Raw genomic sequence first — 22,100 nt, forward strand, 5'->3', positions numbered from 1 at the left:
CTCCTCGCCTCTTGTCAGCCAATTAGATACGACAAGCCGCTCAGTGTAGGCAATGTTATTCGTTTTTCAAGCAAACAAAAGTGACCTCCTATGAACGAGGAGAGCGTTTGATTGGTCGGTTCAGAGAACCCTGTGGGTGACCGCCCGGTGCTTGCGTCGGTGGTTACGCAAATTTGACGTCAGGAAATTGGAATAGAAACATATTGGAATAGTTTTACGTTATAGGGCCCCAGCTTAGAGTGCCTATAAAAGAAAAATTCAAGCATCTTGAGCTTCACTATGTCGGGATCCAGCGTTGTTTAATTAAACAAACGGAGAACTATTCGCTTCGTCAGTACATAAACGAGAACCTTGCAAACCTTCATAAGAGAGACACCAGAAACCTTACATATTTCATTTGATTTTTGACCCTCCACCGGAGAATTATGATATCTTGAGTATGTCTCACGCTGCTAATTAGCGACGCTTCGGCTTCTTTCTGGCTGCAGCCATATTGCCCACTAAACAAATTGGACCGAGACGCCTGCGTCAGTTCGTCAAACAGATTCGTGTTGTATATTCCTCAAGTAACAAACACCAGTAAATTGCTCAAGTTAGTTGAACGTGTAGCATGAAAAGGGGAATATATTTGGTACATTCCTTTTCGTATTCTACAAACAGCTGTAGGCTTCAATTGGCTTTACTTCAAATTACCGCCACTTAAAGTCAGCACACGAAGAACCGCCTAATTTTGAGAAGTACACGAAGAAGCAAGTGGTGGTGGCAGAATATAAACTGCAGTGTTAGTTGAGTCCTCGTGTTACTGCCGAGCGTTTCTGTGAAGAAATGCAAACAATCGATATTGTACCATGAATTATTCGTCGTGAGAAAACCTGTTTTAGCGTGTTAAAAGCAAAGTAACTGTTGCAGAAATCACTTAGAGCCAGCGTTTGTGACATACTTTTTGCACCGCGGCAGCTATGGTATCATAAAGGCCAGCAAGGCACGACGCCGCTGAAAGGATGGGACGCTTACCGTTGCTGTTTTTCCAGATTACGTTCCTCGGTGCCTTATCTCCGTGGGTTCTCGAACCTTGGCCGCGCTGGGCTGATCAAGCATTTCTGTCCCGGTTTCCAAAAGTGCAAGGATGGCCAAGTTTGGTTCCTTCTTCTACTGGTGGCTGGCAACATGGTCCCTTCACTGACGCCCTCGCAAGCTATGAAGCGGGATATAAAGGCCAGCAAGGCACCACTTCGGTTGGGCACGACGCCGCTGAAAGGATGGGACGCTTACCGTTGCTGTTTTTCCAGGTTGGTTACTTCAAAGATGCATCCTGTATAAAATGCAGCCATTACTGCCTTGTTGCGGTGTCGTGCCCGAGCGAATTGTATGATATGATGTGGCGTTTGCTGCTGTTCTTTTCATTCTTGCGCAAAAATTCTGCATGTCTGTTGTTGTTGCTGTCGGGTGATAATAAATCAAATCCCGGCCATACCGTCGAACAAACACTTAACATTGTCCTTGAAACTGTGCGTAGGCTAGAAGCTGGTCAGAATACATTAATCGGTGAAATTAAGAGGCTGAGCGAAAAGCAAGATGCTACCGATAAAGAAATTAAAAGCTTGACCGAGAGAGTAGTCACTTTGGAGGCAAAGCTTGTTTCACATGCCACATTACTGTCTAACAGCTCTGATCATGCTAGTGGCTCATTTGCCAATCAACTTCTGGCAGTAATGTCAAGGTGTGACGAAGCTGAGAACAGAATGCGACGGTGCAATCTGTTGTTCTTTGGAATCCCCGACGAGGATAAAGAGAGTTGGTCGACTACAGAAAGAAAAATTATTGCCCTATGCTCAGATAAGTTGGATATCAAAACTGCCGGTTCTCAGTTTGAACGTGTGCACCGGCTGGGAAAATTTGCATCAAATAAATCAAGACCAATCATTGCCAAGTTTACGTCCTTTAAGGATAAGCAGGAAATTCTCACTAGCGCACATAAGCTGAAAAATACTGGGATCTCTATTAGGGAAGATTTTTCGCTAGCTACTCGACAGGCACGTAAGAAATTGCTTCAATTTGCCAGAGAACGTAATTGTCCCTACAAACTGAATGTTGACAAACTTCGTATCGATAATACCACGTATATTTATGATAGTTGTTCTGATTCCGTAGTACCTGCTCGATAGCTAGTTGCCGATGTGCGAGGTGCTAAAGTCCAGCGGCTATCAACTACACGTGCACCTTCACTTTCAGTATCATTTACCAACATCCGCAGTCTGTTGCCAAAACGTGTCATGCTTGAATCATATATTGAAGATAGCATGTCTGATGTTGTATGCTTAACCGAGACCTGGCTTTATGCAGATGTGGGTGACTCCGAGTTATTTCATACTTCTAATCAGTACGCCATTTATCGCCACGATCGTTCACATAAGAAGGGGGGCGGCGTGTTGGTGGCCATCAATAAAACTATTCCTTCTTTTCTCGTTGACACTGACACTGCTCTTGAGGTAGTTTGGGTGGCTTGTCCTACATTATACGGGAAGTTACTGATGGGCGTTTGTTATCGCCCACCTGCCGCTGACCGCTTGTTCGTGTCCGATCTTCATAAAAGTATTACCAGGGCCCTTGAACAGTTTCCCACTAATAAAATATATCTATTTGGGGATTTTAATTTCCCTGATATTAATTGGGCTCGCTTGTCTTCATCGAGCATTGATTCAGGTGATTTTATTGAGCTGTGTTTAGAGTTCAATCTTACGCAAATTGTTTCTGAGCCTACCCGCGGTACTAACATATTAAATCTTATTCTCGCAACAGAGCCACATAGCATAAGCCCTGTCATGCAACTTGATGGCTTTAGTGACCATAACCTACTGCAGTTCTCAATTTATATTCCACTGAAATTCGCTGGTGCTGAACGTAAGATTATAAGGGATTATAGCAAAGCAAATTACGAACAAATGAACAATGAACTTGAGGTTTTTCCATCATTCCATCATTTACAAATAATTCTGTTGCAGTGAATTGGAATTCATTTAGAAATATTATGTCACTCCTAGTAGACAAATATGTGCCACTACTCACTATATCTAATGACAAACGTAACCCATGGTTTAATAAATCACTTAGATCACTCCGAAATAAAAAGAAAAGGTTATACGCTTCTGCGAAACGGCTATCGTGTCCCTCGGCATGGTCTAAATACAAGGATTGTTTAAAATCTTACTGCCTAGCAATATGTGAAGCCAAAAAGAAGTATTTTTCCAAAGGTCTGTCCTCACTTCTACACACTAACCCTAGAAAGTTTTGGCAAGCTATCTCTACTGATGGTGGCAGTAATACAGTAACATTACATGACGCTGACAATGTTCCTGTCCCTGCATCTGAGTGTGCTTCAACTTTCAATTCGTTCTTTAGCTCTGTGTTCACCAATAAAGGCTGCTCTTCCATTCCCTGCGTCTCCGACCTTCATTATCGCTTCATGTCCCCTATAAATATTAGTGTTGAAGGCATTTCAAAACTAATACGCGATCTAAAGGTGTCTACATCATGTGGCATTGACAATATTAATTCTAAAATTCTAAAGAACACGTCAGCTATATCCAGTCAGATTTTGTACTACATCTTTCAGCAGTCTTTATCAACAGGTCTTCTACCTGCTGACTGGAAGATAGCCAAAGTTATTCCTATATTCAAAGATGGAAACAGACACTCACCTGGTAACTACCGCCCCATTTCACTAACATGCATTTGTTGTAAGCTTCTTGAGCACATCATTGCCTCCCATTTATCCCACCATCTTGAATCTAATAACTTTTTCTTTCAAAATCAACATGGTTTCCGTAAAGCGTTGTCTTGTGACACCCAACTATTGGAATTTACATCAGATTTACATTATGGCACGAATAACAGCAAAATGATTGATTGCATCTTTCTCGACTATGCAAAAGCATTTGACAGAGTGGCTCACTGTCGTCTAATAGCTAAATTAACTGCTCTTAAGATTGACTCATTAACATTATCTTGGCTTCGCAATTTCTTATCTAATCGGCACCAGTTTGTATTTGTGAATAACTTTAGCTCCTCCACGTCTGTTGTAACGTCAGGTGTACCCCAGGGTAGTGTGCTAGGCCCTCTTCTTTTCCTAATTTTTATAAATGATTTACCGAGCAACATTTCCTCCTGCATACGACTTTTTGCGGATGATTGCGTCATTTACAGAACGATTAACTGTCATAATGATCACCTAACTTTGCAAAATGACCTTCACCTAGTTAATCAGTGGTGCGACCGTTGGCAAATGACACTTAACACATCTAAGTGCTGCGTTCTTTCCTTCACTCGTACGAAATCATATCCTAAGTTCCCCGTGACTCTACTTACAAATATCTTTGCGTTCATTTTTCTACTAACCTAGCCTGGAGCTTTCACATCGAGAAAATATGCGCTAAAGCATCTGCACCTCTCGCCATCTACCATCCGTCAACAGGCCTACCAAACTTTTGTACGCCCTCAACTTGAATACGCTTCTTTGATCTGGTCTCCTCATCAACAATACCTAATAGATAAATTGGAATCCATCCAAAATCGAGCTGCCCGCTTTATAACTTCTAACTACAGTCGTCAATCTAGCATTACCCAAATTAAACGCGATGTTCTCTTGCCGGACTTGGATTCCCGCCGCTCTGTTGCTCTCCTATGCCTCTTTCATAAATACTAGTATAACTCATGGTCCAGCCGCTTGTCGCTTGAAACTCCTTCTCGCACATCTACTCGACTTCATAATCATCTCAGTTTCAGGCGCATTTTTGGCCACACACAGTCATTCAATAACTCTGCATTACCGCGCGCCATCGCACTATGGAATAGCCTTCCAAATAATATTGTCTCAATAAAAGATCCTGCGAAATTTCGTGAACATTTGGAACTTCACATGTTCGCTTGACTTTGTTGTATGACTTTGTATTGTATTCGCCTTTGTATTGTTTTTGGACTTTGTTTTCCATTGTATTTCCTTGAATTTGTATGTATTTTTTCCAATGTTGAACAGTGTTCCTTTTTTTCCAATGTACAAACTTATTTGTTTCTCTTACTATGCAGTTCCCTTCTTTGCGTTAATTATTTGTCATTTTTCTGTAACCCCCCCTACTCAATGCTCCTCCGAGCCTGTAGGGTAAACTGAATAAACTGAATAAATAACTGCATTATTATATGCTGTGTTCTTGCGGTTGTCGATCCGCGCATGAAAAACCCGCAATGGCCTGTTTAGCGCTCCTTCGGTTGGCACTGTAGCGTTGCCTGTGAGAACTGCATTGTCGTCTGAGAAATAAGCTCTTTGAATAAATTTTCGCGAACGAAGACGTCACAGAAATATATTTGAAACGACCGCCACAGAGGGAATGAGAGTGAGCAAACGGAAACAATGCAGACGGCGCTAGGACACCGCGCGAATAGCAGCAGACGACAGGCACAAGTCCGCGCCCTGACGTCACGCGAGCGGCGCTTGCAGCGCCCATGTAGCTTGTTCTTGGGGGAAATAGTGGGGCTCGATCGGGAAGGTTCCGTTGCATGTATAGACTAGTCTGGTTTACATACGATTTTCTTCTTGCCAAAGGAAATAAATGTACCATGTTTGTGCCACAAGGAGGAAACTGAGAGTGGCATTTCTTTTTGCATGTATATCTATGCTCAGTTACGTTAACATTTTCGCATAATCTCAGCAACTTATTCCGCGCAGTTAAATGAGCTGTAGCATTCACACTCTGGCTCGTCCACTTAAGTATAGGGAAAAAAAGGTGAAAAGGTAAAACATTGCAGTGGATTTAACTTAATGCCCTTGATTCTTGCTACCTGCTTGGCCTGGCAGCTTTCCTGCTTATTTAGAAAAGCATATGTACAAAATTATGTTTTGACCAAATCGGCTGATGTTTACCAGGGTTTGTGAGGCTTTAAGATCAGTACTATATTGTGACAAGAGCATTGTGTGGCCATTTTCTTGTACCAGTTTCGGTGTAATGGCATTACAAAAGTTCACGAAGAAAGATATGTACACATACAGCACTACCACTGGCTCTCTCTTCAAGCTTTAAAATCAAGAAACAGGAAAAATGCAATGACACGTGGAGACACGCTGCGGTGTTTCCCGTCAAAAGAAACATTTCATGCGGTGGAACTGATGGATAATTGATGCAGTTGTTATTCTATGTCGCAAGCCACAATTACCTCGCATGTCTGATCATAATACATCGCTACAATGCAAGTTTTGTGACATACAGGACCGCAGCACCATTCTTTGCGATGTGTCAGGGAAGATAGTCTCACACAGATGACACATTCTGCGGTCACTCGCGCTACAATACAGCGTCCCATCTCTCCGATGTAGGCAAGACGTTATCTTGACGCCAGACTGTAAACAACACTTGTGGCCCAGTTCGCCGGACGCATATCATTCTGCCAGCCACAACCAACGTTTTTTTTTATTTTTCGGCTTCTGCCTTTTATTGTTCCAGCACAAAACCCTCCGAACAAGGGCAGGTGAAAAGAATCTTTTGCGCAAATAAATTAGGCAAGAAGATGGAATATAATGAATGAGATGACTGAAAAAAATAGTCGCGTTGAAAAAAAGTAAATGCTGGGTTTTACGATCTCATAATGAGGCACACCTTAGTGGGGGACTTCAGAAATTTGTACCACCTGGGGTGCTTTAACGTGCACCTAAATCTAAGTATATGGGTGTTTTCGCATTTTGCCGCCATAGAAATGTGGCTGCCATGGCTGGGATTCCATCCCGCGACCTCGTGCTTAGCACCCCAACGCCACAGCCACTAAAAAAGCACGGCTGGTAATGGTCGCAGTTGTTTCGTAAACTTTTATGATTTTCATGAGTTATAAATAGCCTAGCTGGTCCCTGTGGGCTAAACATATTTTCTTTATGAAGCACGTGAAGAGAGATTTGCTCTTCTGTGAGGAAAAAGGCTAATGCTATGAAAACAAATTAATGTAGTTGTTCTGTGTGGTAGTATCCTCAGACGGTGCACTTTGCAACGAAGATTGTGTACAGTCTGCCATTGCCATCTGGTCGTGCCTAAATTGTGCAGACCAACAATGTATTATTTGAGTTTGGGGCTAGTCGAGTTGTTTGTGCGCAACAGCCCTCATCTGCACATTTAGACGCACTGCAAGAAAGATTGGTTCATTCTTGCGTTCTACAAAACTCGCTGTAGCCAGAAATTGTGACCAGACCATACATAAGGCCATTAAGCTTTTGCAGATTCAGAATGAAAACGACAAATGCATCGGTCATTCTCAGTTACGCTGCGTTTGTTTATAAATGAGTCACTTCATGTCACCACTATTGAATAGGTCGATTTTATTATTAAAGCTGGAGTTAAGGGTAGGCAACTGTGTCCTGCGCGTCTTTGTGTTCGTTTACTTTCTGGGGTGTCATTACGCCAAAATAAATCCACGTCTTGAACTGCCAGTACATGTAGCTATACGTACTGCACAGTACAGCGGCCGGCCTGAATTTGACAAGTGCGAAGTAACAGTAAGAATTATGAAAAGTAGAATTTTGGGCGTGTTCGTGAAGTGAAATAGATAGGACCATATGCGGCGAGACACAAGCGGGACAAGCGCTACTGACCACTGTGAATGTTCATTGAAAAATTTTGCAGCAGCAGGAAAGTGCGCGTTTACGACCAAGACACCCGGAAACCAGAAACAAACAGAGCATGCGCAAAAACACGAAAATACGGCAAAAACTGCCGTAAACGCGTGCGCTCCAGAGTGGCGAAGTATTGAAAGCGACAGCAAGGTTTATTTAGCCTTGGTATTCGAACAATACACGGGGAAGACATGTTGGCGCTCGACGCAGCACGTCTGCCAAATGCTGCTGTGTAGCAGTAAAAGCGGCCCTGGCAGCTGCACTGTAACGTGGCGTCTCAGAACGCTGGCATGATGAGGAGCACCGCCAGCTGCATTTCGGGAGTTGCGTCTCGATAGCGCGCGAAATGAGATGCGAATGGAATGACCTTAGCCAAGCTTGAAGGTCAAATTTACGGAACCAGTATTTTCTGGTTTTGTACCCAGAGCAGTTGAGATATCACTCTAAAACAAAATCAGAACGTGAACTTTTGCAAGTAGTTTTAATTGACGATTCCGGATCTGATATGTGCGTTAGCTTGGCTTGGTGGCCCCTTTAAACAAAGCGCAACTCATGGGTAGCTAAAGCCAAGCTGGTTCTTCTACTTCTCTTGTGCCACTTGTGCGCAGATGACAGCGCACACGTGCTTCCCAATCGAGAGGCTTCACATAAAGATTCTGCACGTGTTGTTGAGAATTTTTCTGCCATTTCCGTGTTTTTTTTTTTGCGCTTGGTCTGTTTGTTGTTGCTTTGGGGGTGTCTTGGATGCATGCACGCATTGTCCTGCTTCAGCGAAATTTTCCACAGAGAGAGAGAAAACAAGGGTAGGAAAGGCAGGGAGGTCAACCAGAACAGCATCCGGTTTGCTACCCTACACTGGGGGTGGGGGAAAGGGGAATAGAAAGAGGAAGAAAGGGAGAGAGTAAGCACTGAGTACGTGTGGGAGGGACACCATACACAAGGACACTATAAACGGTCTGTTAAGCCCGTGCACTTCAAGTACCGCACTAGTGCACGAATCGCTTTTCGAGCCAGTGACGGGTGTGGCCACGGTCCGAGTATCTTTGACTCGGTGAACGGTCTCGAGTCCAGTCTGCGTAAAGTTGCCCGCAGAGAGAGGCGTTGGAAATCGTAGCGAGGGCAGGTACACAATAGGTGCTTGATGGTCTCCTCGCACCCACAGGAGTCGCACATCGGGCTCTCGGCCATTCCCATACGGTAGGAGCATGCGTTCGTGAACGCCACTCCCAGCCACAAGTGACACAACAAGGTTGCTTCGCCGCGGGAAAGGCAAGATGGCAGTTGTAGCCGTAGCGTGGGGTCCAGTTTACGTAATCTGCAATGGAAGCCACTTGAAATCCACAGATCTTAAAACGTTCATAGTTGTCAGTAGCGCTTGTGCCGTCTATCTCGCCTAACATTGTTCAATCTATAGCAGTTTACCGTACTCTAATAGCACTAAGGACAGGAACCAACTTATCAGAGCAATTATCAATGTGCACAGAATTACCAATTGAAGGAAAAATGTTTGAGTGTATCACCTGTTTTGTTAACTTATTAGGAAATGGCAGACTTGTCTTCAAACTGATGACCAGGCACATTTTCCATGCGCATACACTATTGTGCGTAACCGCTCCCTGCCTCTTAGGTTTCTTTATGGCGTTTAGGAAGCGTTCCATAATGCTTAACTGTACGTCTGTTGTAGAATATACCACTTGTCAGTCAACCCTACGTGTCGTTATTCTATCAGCTCTTACTTTGTCAGTGTCCTTGGCGCTGTTTCCACCTAAATGTGAACAACCAGATTAAATTTTCAAATATGAAGAGAATATTCTCCATACGCAATTCATTAGAAAAAAAAATTTCAATTTTAGGAGGATCGAAGTGTAAAAGGATGAAATGGCACTCCAGGTCCATAGAAGGCTTGTTTTTCACTGTTTCCCGCTTACCTCGAGTTTTCAAGAAAGGTACGAACATTGTGATTAACTGAAAACAAATGTTCGTACTTGGAGTCACAGCCATGCACAAAGTTCTTGAGCTCATAAACATTTTTTAAAAGAATATGCCGCTGCTCTATGCAGCTATAGACTGAATAAGACGAGAGTAAACCGAAAGATGGCGACATTAGTCATAAAGAGCTGTCCGAAAAGGACGTCTCAAGATGGAGCCAACATATTTACAAGGGAATCAAATGGCTCCAGCCTGAAGCATTTCTTGTTCTACCTGAGAAATAACCCTTGTCGAAGCATTTGATCTAGCCTGAGAAATACATCCTCCGTTACAGCACTCTTGAACAACCTTACCCATATACCATTAGCAACCCATGACAGGGTAAGAAGTTAACATTCAAAGAGAGAGAATGTCCTGTGCACGTTGCAATGTAGAATGAGCAGTATTTTATTTATTCGAATAAAAAGCAGAGTTACTTTCCAATTACTTCATTTTTATCCCTATGTTATAATTCGAAAGCAATGAGAAAATTGTAGAGCAACATAAAAAACAGCCAACACAGCTTTCTGTTGTTCAATACGTGCTACACAAAGGTGTTCCTCCGAGCGGGGATGAACCTGACGAGTACACGCAATGTGCCTCAAGCGGCCAGTCGCGAGGCAGTTTTCGTGTATTTGCGGGCTTCTTTCACCCTCGGAAAAACACTTTTATGTAGCACGTATTGAGCAACAAAAAGTTGTATCGGGGGATTTTAATATTGGTCGACAAATGTGTCACTGACACTTTGCATAAATTTTAAATATTTGAGAAGTTGAATAATTAATTAAGACTAATCATCTGATTAGGCCGAATGAAAAAGAAGAAACTGAGAATCCCCAAGCATCGACGAACAACATTACTTCGGTTCCGTCCAGTTACATCGCACTTGCATAGCTGTGAGCGACAATTGGCGCTAATAAACCACTCTTGGTATTCACACTCTAAATGCCGAATTCGGAAGTACTAGAAACGCTGGCCAAGAACTTGCCGGCCAAAAGCACTTGAGGGCAGAGGCTGAAATTCAGAAGTGGTAGAATGACGTCGTTAATAGCAAACGTGACCAGCGTATGCGGAACAGCAACGTTCCGGTTCAGAAGCTCGTCGACGATGGGTTGAAGCACATATTCACCGTCAGGAACCTGTGGTTGTTCAGTCTAGGTGACGTAAGTGACTGCCTTCACGAAGCGAGCAAAACTGCTGTGGGGCGGTGCTCGGAGTATCGGCAAATTGAGGCAGTTGCAACTGAAGAACGCCGGTTGCGCAGTCGATGAGAGCCGAATAATTGGATAAAAAGTCCAATCCAAGGATAACGTCGTGAGGGCAGCTCTTGATCACACCAAAGGGAACAAAAGTAGGGTGACCGCCTATATCTAAACGCGCAGTACACATTCCATGAACAACCAGCACTGCGCCTCGGCCACATGAAGGACTCGGGCAGCTGCTGGGGTGAGTACCTTCTTTACACGTCTACGTAGGCTAGCACTCAACACAGATATGATGGCTCCAGTGTCGAGAAGTGCTTGGACAGGTACGCCGCCTATTTTAACCTCAGTTACATTTTTCTTTGTGGGCACAGACAAAAAATTTCGTGCAATAGTAGGCAATGCAGCACCACCTCCGAGGGCTGCAGTTCTTAGTTTTCTGTAAGGGTGCGGCCGAAAGCCACGGGAGACGAAAGGCAACGAGTCTGCGGTGAACGGGAAGATGGGCGAAGAGTTAGCGGTGAACGAACATAGTGTCCGCGCGGCGATGGTGAGCGACTGTACCACGTATTCCTAGCAGAGTTGTCGCCGCTGTTAGACTCGGCGGTAGGCGAAAGATTGCGAGCATTTCCATCAAAACTGAAAAGGTTCGTCGGCGTGCGAGGTGTTGAGGGTCACGATTTCAGACAGTATCGGGCAACATGTCCGATACTGTCGGTGACAGGTCAAAAATATAGGCTGTCCGTCCACAGTTCTCCAGTCGGTCGTGTTGCGATAACGTGGAGAGACGCGCCGGGGTGTAGTGAAAATAGTAAAAGGGCGTTCATTGCCTCTCGGGTTGTCGACAGCACAGACCAATGTTTTATGTATGTACACCAATGTTTTCAAGTTCCTTGTGAACGATGGCTTGTACAAGAGGAACTGAAAAATGGGTAGCATCAACGCTGCGCGAACAGAATACTGCGGACGCCATCGCATCCAGTTCATGTCTAACGATTCGCACCATGTCCTTTGATGGCGACACATGCTGCTATGCGGGTTGATCTTCGCACGTCGACGTTGCGGCACTATTGGGAAATCTGGCGAGTGGTTAAAGGTCACGGCGGCTTTAGGCCTGCTCGAATTATCGGCACTCTTTGATAGTAGCATCAACTGTAGAGCAGCTTTTGCACATGAGGAGACTAAAGGCGTCGTCAGCAATTCCCTTTAGCATGTGTCCGACCTTCCCAGCTTGTCATGTTGCGATCGACTTTACGGCAAAATGCCAGCATGGTCCTGGATATACGAGACATAGAAAACCTTGGGGGATTGGGCACGGGAGGCCAGTTCCTTCTTTGCGGCAATTCTATGGCCGGCTGATTTGCCAAACTGTCAACTTCGCTTTGCATTGGTCCCAGGTGGTAGCTCCTCTTCGTAGTTTTCGTACCACACCTTCGCCGTCCCTTTTAGGTAAAACAACCTGTTAGCTAGCATTAGCGTAGGGTCCGATCGGTTAATTCCACTCACGCGTTCGTACATAGCCACCCACTCTTCAACGTCGGCGCCATTGGTCCCGCAGAACGTTCCAGGATCCTTGGTTTGCACAAGCAAAAGTGCAGGCGACAGCGACGTAGCTGGCGACGGTGACGTTGGAGCAGGCAACGACGTTGATCCGGCGTGCTCACCATCATTCATGGTTAAGACGGTGATGCGACTTCCACTGTGGAGCTCCGTTTCCAGCCGTGGTATCCAGCACGTCCCCCAATATGTTACGGGGATGTTGGGAGTATAGACAGACTGTATTTACAATATGCATGTTGTTTCAGCGAACCCTTCCAAATTTTTTAAAGGTTACCTGTGACAGAGAACTCAATTCTAGTTGATGAGCTCGTCTACTCGAAGGGGCGTACACTATTTGCAAAAAAAATTTAAATACAAAATTGAATAATTAACATAAATTCACTAATGAACGTTTTAGCTAATTCTCTTATCAGGCATATTCTAATTTACAAATGCTAGCAGTGGCCTTCGCAAGGCGGATCCACTTGGAACGAATTCTCAAGACGACTCCGGTTTCGAAATATAAATTCCCGAACTTTGCGGAGAAATGCATTGGCGTTCCAGTTACTTGTGCGCTTCAGTGCATGAAAAGTGGTTTCGTTAACAAATTAACTGGAACACCAACGCATTTCTCCGCAAAGTTCGGGAATTTATTTTTTTCGAAACTGGTGTTATCTTGGAAATTCCTTTCAAGTGGATCCGCCTTGCGAACTACACGGCTATAATTTGTAAATCGCTATATGGGTTTAACTTATGACGCGTCAAATGAGTCCCGAGACCAAGGGGCTGATCACGGTGTCCCTGAAGACTCGCAGCCTTTTTAAAAAAATGATTAACAAGTCACTGTCTTCAGAGACGCGTCAAGGCCTGGTCAGCGTCCTTAGCAAGCATGTGTCAGTATTTCATTTCGCACAGAACGCTAGCAAAGTTCGCGTTCCATTTACGCGGGCTCCCCACAGGATTGACGCGGGGTCCGCGGATCCTATCAGGCATCAGGCCTTACCGCGTTTCCGCGTCAGAGCACAAGATCGTTGCTGAACAGGTCGACGACATGCTAGCCAAGGGCGTCATCCAATATTAACGCGACAGCGTTAAGGAGCTCGTGTCGCAGAAAAGCCGGTGTCGTCGGCGTCGGCGTCGGCGTCCGCGGCGTTGGCCGTAAGCGATAATTTCCGGCTGGCACTTCATGAATAAAAACAACTTGCAAGATGGGCTGGGTGGGAATCGAACCAGGGTCTCCGGAGTGTGAGACGGAGACGCTACCACTGAGCCACGAATTCTTTTTTTTTCTTTCTTTCATGGTATTTATTACAGTAGTAACAACCCAATATTCACCAGTTGTGCATAGTCAGAAAATGAAGAGCACAATGATAGTCACTCAGAGAAAATGCATCGTTCATACTGTGGGTAGAAATGTGGTTTCACTTTAGAAGGGTGGTAAGGATAGGCACCTCACCAAAATGGGGTACCAGTCCGGCTGGGTATCAAGTCCATCATAAACCTGCTTTAGGTGTAGTGTCATTTGGATGAAATTCAACCTTGTAGGTACAACCGTTTCGGCGTTTCGGTCCATCATTCGCGTTTTCCACAAACTGTGCATTCCGATGAGAAAAAAACATATCGAAAGGTGCACTATTATCAGCGGTCGGCAGCAGGTATCGCACAGTATGAGCATTGATGTCAAAGTCCTTTTTTAAAGTCCGTTGGAGGACATTCCAAAATAGTATGGCGTCGGTGCAGCTAATGAAACAATGTTCAATCGCCTCTAGCACGTCACAAAGGCGACAGTTAACAGAAGAGACAAAGATACCCTTTTTCTGTAGCCATGTTTTAACCGGTATGGTTTCACTATGAAGTTTATAAAAGAATGTTTTGCAGCAAGGGGATATATACATTTTACGAACTCGCTTTAGAACATCGTGACCTGGCCATTGAATGTATAGTGATCGGTAAAATGGAGGCGAAAAAAGCATGGACAACAGATCTTTGTATAACGTTTTACGCGACACAGAGTACAAGTATTCAGTGGAAAACCGAACTGTCAGGAAACGAACCGCCAAGTAAACTTCTTGCATGAACCCCCACAAGCATAAACGCGAAGAAAAATTCGAAGAAACGATTAAATCAGGTAACGCATTAACAAGTGTGACTTGCATGAATGACCGAATTATAGGATGCGATGTATCGCGAAAAAAAAGGAAACAAGACACTATTTGCCGCACATAAAGATGTACTAAACCCAGCCCACCTTCACTAACGGGTCTGAAAATATTGTCTCGCCTCATGGGCTCAAAAGTTGAGGACCACACGAAGGTTGCAAAGATTCGGTGAAAGCGTTGGATGTAGAGCCTGGCACAATGTATAACTTGCAATACATAGTAAATTTTTGTTGCCAAGAATTTATTGCAGGCCTCGGCTTTCCCAAAAATAGAAAGCCGGTGTGGAACGAATGTCTGGGCGTAACTTTGCAGGGCCGAAACTTGTTCTTTCCAATAGTGTGCGCTTAATTTATATGCATCTAGCGGCACGCCGAGATACTTTGGCGGGACACTGGTCCAATTAACGCCTGCAAACTGTTCTGGTGTATAGCACCATGAGCCAAACCATAAGCCTAAGCTTTTTGCCGAATTCATTCGTGCTCCTGATACGCTGCCAAATTCCTCTATTGTTGATACCACCTTTTCGACACTGGACTTATCCGTGCAGAAGAACGCTAAATCATCTGCATAAGCTAAGACTTTTACTTCATTCCCCAGTATATTGAAGCCGTGGATGTAACTCAACTGAATTACGCTTAAGCATAGCGGTTCCAGATAAAGGGCGAATAGTAATGGGGACATAGGGCATCCTTGTTTTACCGAAGAGCAAATGGAAACGGGTTTAGAGAGTTGGCCATTAATAACTAAACGAGTAGTACAACACGTATAGCAAAGTTTAACGCCTTTAAGCACAACGGAGCCAACATTGGCATGCTCTAGAAGTGTAAATAAATAGGAGTGACTGACACGATCAAAAGCTTTAGCAAGGTCTACCTGGAGCATTGCAAGCTGTTCAGTGGAACCGTAGCAGTATTGAAGGAGTGTACGGGCGATATGTATGTTGGTTTGAATGGATCGGCCCCTAATTCCACACGTCTGATGGCAACCAATGAGAATTGACATCGCAACTTGCAATCTATTCGATAAAACTTTTGCAAAAATATTATAATCCACGTTTGACAATGTGATTGGTCGGTAGCTTTCAACAGAACGCAGTTTCTCCTTATCTGAACTTTTGGATTTAAAACTGTGTGGGTTTTGCAAAAAGATTGCGGAAGGGCGTCTACCTCTAAACTTGTAATAAAAATGTCCAATAATATGGGGCTGATAATTGGTTTAAAAGCTTTGTAAAATTCACAGGAAAGTCCATCAGGGCCGGGTGTTTTCGACAGAGGCAGCTGATCAATAGCTAGCTCAATTTCTTGTATCGTAAGGGTATCACTAATGAATGCACAGTCATCATCCTGTAAAGGTTTTACAAGAGACACAAAACTCTCTAAAACTTTTGCATCGTGATCATCGGGCCGAGCACTAAACAACGCACTGTAGTAAGTTTCGAACTTAGAAATTATGTCATTCGTATTTGTTAGAAGACTACCTTCGGAGTATATTTCCGGAATTACTTTGGAAACAGCGTGACGTCGCTCGTCAAGTAAAGCTTGACGTGTTGGTTGCTCAGACTGCAGAGCACGCCTATTTCGAAATCGAACTCGCGCACCTCTGTAACGCAGTGCATCATACTTTTGCAACTCACATTTAAGATTTTCTATGTCAACAATGTAAGTGCCTGGCATTTCGCATTCCATCTGATAAAGGTTGTGTAGGCTCTTAAGAAGTATTGTTTCTTCATTCTTTCTATAGAATGCTTTCAGCGATCCAATTTCTATAGCCACTGTACGAACCTCTTGTTTAAAGAGTTCCCAAGCTGCAAATAATGGCAAGTCAGCAGAAATAGAATTTTTTAGGGTCACGCGCACGCGATTAATAAATTCCTGGTCATTTAGGAGCTCAGAGTTAAGCTTCCAGAGTGCCCACTGTGGTCGTCTTTGCGATAACCATGCAATGATCAGAGAACGAAACTGGGATAGTAGTGCAGGACAGTTCCCGGGAGAGGAGTGATGAAGAAACATAATTCCGATCAAGGCGGGCATAAGAGTGACCTTGAATTCGTGTAAAAGAGCGAGCTCCCTGTCCTGACACTCCTATATCAATGAGCCGTGCATTTTCTATTAGGTTAGATAAAACTTCACCACTCCTGTCCCGCTGAGTGTTAATGCCGCTTCGATCGCACGGATCACATACACAGTTGAAATCTCCCATCCACGAATCTCCCAGCCACGAATTCAATGCTTCAAAGCGGTACAAAAGCACCTCTAGTGAATGCGGCGTTGCCTTAGAAACGAGCCGTAGAAAGTTATACTGCGGTGTATATCGGTAATTATGAACATGTAACTTACAGAAGTCGCAGTTACACGAGTAGCGAAGTGCGTTTCCGCTACATTTCTTCTGCACTTTCCGCACACAGAAGACTCCCTCCTCTCAACGTACGGCGCTGCCCCGACAGGTGGCGCGCCACGCGTGCATTGGGGTTGTGCGGGGACCGGTGCGAGGCGCGTCGCGGCCAGGACTCCCTCTCCCCTGACGACGTTTCGCCTTGCTCCCTCACGGGTTGCAGAATCAAGCGTCCTTCCTTTCTTTAGATCACTATCTGTCTATCTCTCTGCCCGTGCTGATCACGACGTTTGGCTGGCTTGCATCGTTTCCCCCTCCCGGACACCGAGTTCTCTGGTTCGTTCCGCTTGCTCAGGCGCACGTTTCGTTGCCGCGCCGAACGCTGCGTTGCTCGGCGCTCACCGCGTCCGATGCGGGGCGCCTCGTAAGTGATCGCTGCGCTGTAGCCCATTGTCTTACACCCCTTGGCGGGTTGACGGGAACGCTGTCGCGTTCCACTCTTGAAGGCGAAGCTTAAGCGTCCTCCATTTTTTTTTCTCTAGCCCTCGGGCTGCGCCGGTGATCCTCGTAAAAACGAAAGATGGGTCCTGGATGTCTTGTGTCAACTACCGGCGTCTCAATTCTGGGACGAAAAAGAATGTGTATCTACTTCCCCGGATCGATGGCGGTATTGAGTGCCCTCATTCCGCATCCTACTTTTCATTCGTAGACCTCCAATCGGGCTACTGGCAGATACGCATGCTATCAGCTGACAAAGAGAAAACCGCTTTTGTGACCCCAGACGGCTTGTGTGAATTAAACGTCATGTCGTTTGGTTTGTGCAACGCGCTTGCAACAATTGAAAGGTTTATGGACACGGTACTGCGCGGCCTGAAATGGGACGTTTGTTTGTGTCATCTAGACGACGTCTTCATTTTTGGGGGCACTTTTTCAGAGCACAACCATGGACTGGCCGTTGTTCTGACGTGCTTTGAACAAGCTGCCGTTACCGTCAACTGCAAGAAATGTCACTTTGGCCTAGGAGAGGCGGTAGTAGTTGGACATCTAGTGGACAGGCAGGGGGTGCGACCAGACCCACAGAAGTTTGTTGCAGTTAGCGGCTTTAATCAACCGCAGGCACAATAAGAGCTGAGGAGCTTCTTGGGTCTTTGCTCGTACTTCCGTCGTTTTGTAAGTTTGAAAGTTTATTTAACGTAATTAAAGTATACAATGGCAAAGTAAAGACTTTTGGAATCCAACAAACTTGTTAAAGGGTCCCTGTCGATTGTTATTAGGAAAAACACTTCTATGGCAGCTGTTTTTTATACTGTACATACATAAAACTGAAATAGCTGAATAAGTAAAAGAAAATACAGTAGTACTGAGAATTTCACGAATAAAATACATTTTACTAACTATTCTGTTTTTTTACGTGATCGCAAACCTCGGCACAGGATAAGAAAAGAAAGAAAAAATGTGAGGGCATGTGCAAGCATGCGCAGTGTTACGCATTGTTTATAAGTGAGTGTTTTAATTGTTCAAGAAATGTATGCAATGTTCTTAGATTGGTTAGGTCACTATCAAGCTTGTTGCAAACTGAGGTGCCTGTCAACTGTAGTGTAGAGCGACCGTAATTAGTATTTACCTTAGGCAATAAAAAAGGACCGCGAGATACGTTCCCAACATTGAGAAGTGAGGGATGGAGCGAGACTGTTGCCAAAGCCAGTTTTTCATTAACTTTGTGATGCATGACGGAGGCGATGTATGTTGTCAAATCGTAAATGTTGAGAATGTTCAGAGTTTTAAATAAATCTTCACTCTTAATATGCATACTGTTGGGTGCTATAATGCGAAGAGCTCTTTTTTGAAGTGTAAACACAGTTGACAGATGAGTTGTGTATGTGCGACCCCAGATAGCTAAGTAGTAATTAATGTGAGAGTGAACAAATGCATAGTAAAGACTGATAAGTATGTGGGGATGGAAATAGTTTCGACATTTCGACAGCACATGCAAGCCATATGAAGCCTTATGAACTGCAGAATGCACATTAAGGCGGAATTTTAAATGTTTATCGATAATGACACAAAGAAATTTTGTCTCGCTAGATTTATCGGATGGGTATTGTAAACGACATCTGAATGAACAGTCGTTTTATTTTTTTTTCATAGTGAAATAAGACAAAGACTGTCTTCGTTGGGTTAAGGTGAAAAGCATTCAGTGTACACCAACGCTGCAAAACTTGTAATTCAGAGTTAAGCTTATTAATTAGGTTGCATTCTTCACGAGCAGCCATAAATAAGGTTAGTATCGTCTGCATAGAGCACAGGGGTAGCACACACAAGCTCCGAAGGCTAGTCATCTTATAGAGTAAAAAAAAAAAATAAAGGTGCAAGTATGCATCCCTGGGGAACGCCAAGGTTAATAACGGTGCTTTTGGACTGAAAATCACCTATTTGAACAAATTGTAGCCGATTTTCCAAGTAACTGCGAATGAACGCCAAAGGTTTTCATTAATTCCCTAACGAAGCAGTTTATCGCTGAATATAAAAAAATTGAGAGAATCGACAGCTTTCGCAAAATCTATGAACAATCCCGCGACTAGATAACCACTCTATATTGATTTTCTAAGCAAGTCTACAAATTTTGAGACTGCACTTTGTGTGGAGAGGCCGTTTGTAAAACCAAATTGGTGCCGAGAAAGAATGTTGTGCTTGTGCAGGTATTCATTAAGGCGCCTCGCGAATATTTTTGCAGTTATTTTGCTGAAGAACGGTAGCGCTGAAGTTGGACGGTAGTTTTCTATTCTACGCTTGTCCTTTGACTTGTACAGTGGTTCAGCACGTTGTCAATTTTCATCCGTTCTGGAAACACACCCGTGACAAATATAGTATTGACGATATGCGCGAGAACTGGTGACACGATGTCAGTTACAAGTTTAACGACATGCGACGAAACATTGTCAATTCCAGAGGCTGTGTTTCGCAAATTAGAAATAACTCAAGCAACCTCAAGCTCATCTGTAGGGTAAAGGTAAAAAGAAGCATTTGTACGTGGAATGTACGTTGAATCAAAATCCTTACCAGTTGAGTTAATGTGGGACGAAAAATAGCACTGAAAGCATTACAGATACTTTCGGGTGTAGTGTACACTACGTCATTGTATATTATTTTTTTCTGGCGGATGTTTTACGTTCGCCCTAGAAACTGGTTGAGAGGGCACCAGTGTTTTTTCGAATCCTTCCCGTTCTGTTCAATGCGATTGCTAAAATAAGCTTTCTTTGCTGCATACAGTGTTCTATTAAGAGTTTGCGAATACGTAGAGTATATTTCCTTCAAGGAAGTGTTATAGGGTTGCCTTTTTCATTTCCTATACACGTTACATTTCATTTTAATAGATCGCTAGAGCACGCGCGTTACCCAATGATCTCGCGGGATTGCATATGTAATCCCGCGAGATCCTTGGATAGACATATGTCGATTGCGCGCACAGTAAGTTGTGGAGGCGGTGGCGATCGCCTCAGTAAACATGTCTACAAACATGTCGTAACTATTGTTAGAACATTTCGAAGAGAATACACGTGATCAATCAATTACGCGTAAATAATTTGCAAATACGTCAGCGTTAAATTATGTCCGGGTAAAACACTGCTTGCTTGAGTTCAGGCAGTTTGACATTACACAAAGCACAGGGTAGTGATCAGTAATATTAACATCTAAAACTTGCACATATTTGCAAAGAGGAGCGTTAGACAACACGTAGTCTATAAGTGCACTACTGTGTTCTGTTACACGCATTGTTTTGTCTACAAGCAATGAATAAGCATAACTAGTAAAACAAGACACATATTCATAACAAGAAGAAGAATCAATGTCACTGACATCAATATTAGCATCAACAATTATTACCACACGAGCATTATAACTCAAGAACGCATTAAATATACAGTCAAGGTCATCGCAAAAGCCGGGATAAGATGCAGACGGAGATCTACATATAACGCCCACAATAAGGTTCTGTGATGGCTGCAAATGACTTTTATCCATTTCAATCCATACTGATTCACAATGAGGTCTTCTAAATTCAGTATCATATCGTCGCCTGTGCGTAATGCTATCGTCTATGTACAGGGAAGCACCACCATGGGCGATGCCAGATTAACTGTAGGTTGCGCGGCATATGGCTTCTAGCTTGCAACCAGGTTTATTGTTAAGTCCGACTTCTTTTTCCGTCAACCATGTCACTGATATGCCAATAAAGGAGAACTTGCTAAATAGGCTAATAAAATTACGGATTTCGTCCTGGATTTTCCGTAAACTGCGCGCATTGAAGTGCGCACCTAGCAGCCCGTTTTGAGAAACTGTCTTTTGATTGAAATTGTCTACTGTCATGTACGCCATGATGTTTGTGATTTGCTAGCTAGCTGATACGACTAAGATCGGCTTCACAAGTAAAATGTACAACGGGGCTATCAGTTGCTTTCCGTGCTTTGATTTGACCTTGATCTGTCCAAACGATCATCCACTTCTTTTCCCTTTTTCGTTTCAGTGCCTCAGCCAACAATTTCTTGTTTTCCCATGTGAGATGTTCATTTACGCAGATTGCATGTTTTCTGACGGAAGAAAAGGCCAGCGCATCCTTGCAAAGCCACGCTTTATTCGCTCGCTGATAAAATTTATTTCAGACAAAGCGAACGATTATATTCTTTTCAGTGGTATTGTGCGCAAGAGACACACGATGACAAACATCGATGACTTTGGAATCAATGGGGTAACTAATTTGCTGCCCTATCTTCTGGACTGGCAATTCACACTACTCATTTCGTGTGATTGGTATGCCCTTGATTTCGATGTTGTTGCCCCTTGAATATTGCTCCAGGGACATCACATGGCTTAACAGCTCTCATTTCGTTGTTTCAGATTCTCGTTACTTTTGCGCAAGGTTGCGCTTTCGTTCACTATTTCATAACATTTGCCGATGAGAGATTCAAAGCTTCAATTCGCAAGCTTCATGCTTTCTTCCATGCCAATGACCTGGTTTCGTAATTGCGCGAGACGGTCCAGACGTATAGATATGTCATCCAGTCTGGAGGTAAGTGCCTTCACACTCTGGCTATTGGAGCTACCTGTCTGTGCTGTAGGACCGTGAATTTAGTTCTCTTCGGTCATGGTGTTTGCAGCAGCTGAGCTACCACATAACCTTGCTGAGCAGCATGTCGGGCACTTCCACGTCCTTCGAGCAGCTTCATTCTTTCCTTTAAAGAATGTTTCATTTGTACA

General features: G+C 43.9%; 1 protein-coding gene across 2 annotated transcripts in view; it reads left to right on the forward strand.

Moving 5' to 3' along the window:
- The first annotated feature begins 1,024 nt into the window (after positions 1-1,024).
- The window catches only part of LOC126524520 (monocarboxylate transporter 13-like), a 156,169-nt gene continuing 135,093 nt past the window's right edge, over positions 1,025-22,100 (forward strand). For both annotated transcript variants that reach the window (XM_072287349.1, XM_072287350.1), the window contains exon 1: positions 1,025-1,289. The gene's annotated coding sequence lies outside the window, so the exon portion shown is untranslated. The remainder of the gene's footprint in view (positions 1,290-22,100) is intronic.

This window comes from Dermacentor andersoni, chromosome 3, assembly GCF_023375885.2.
Source record: "Dermacentor andersoni chromosome 3, qqDerAnde1_hic_scaffold, whole genome shotgun sequence".
NCBI classification, from domain to species: Eukaryota; Metazoa; Arthropoda; class Arachnida; order Ixodida; family Ixodidae; genus Dermacentor; species Dermacentor andersoni.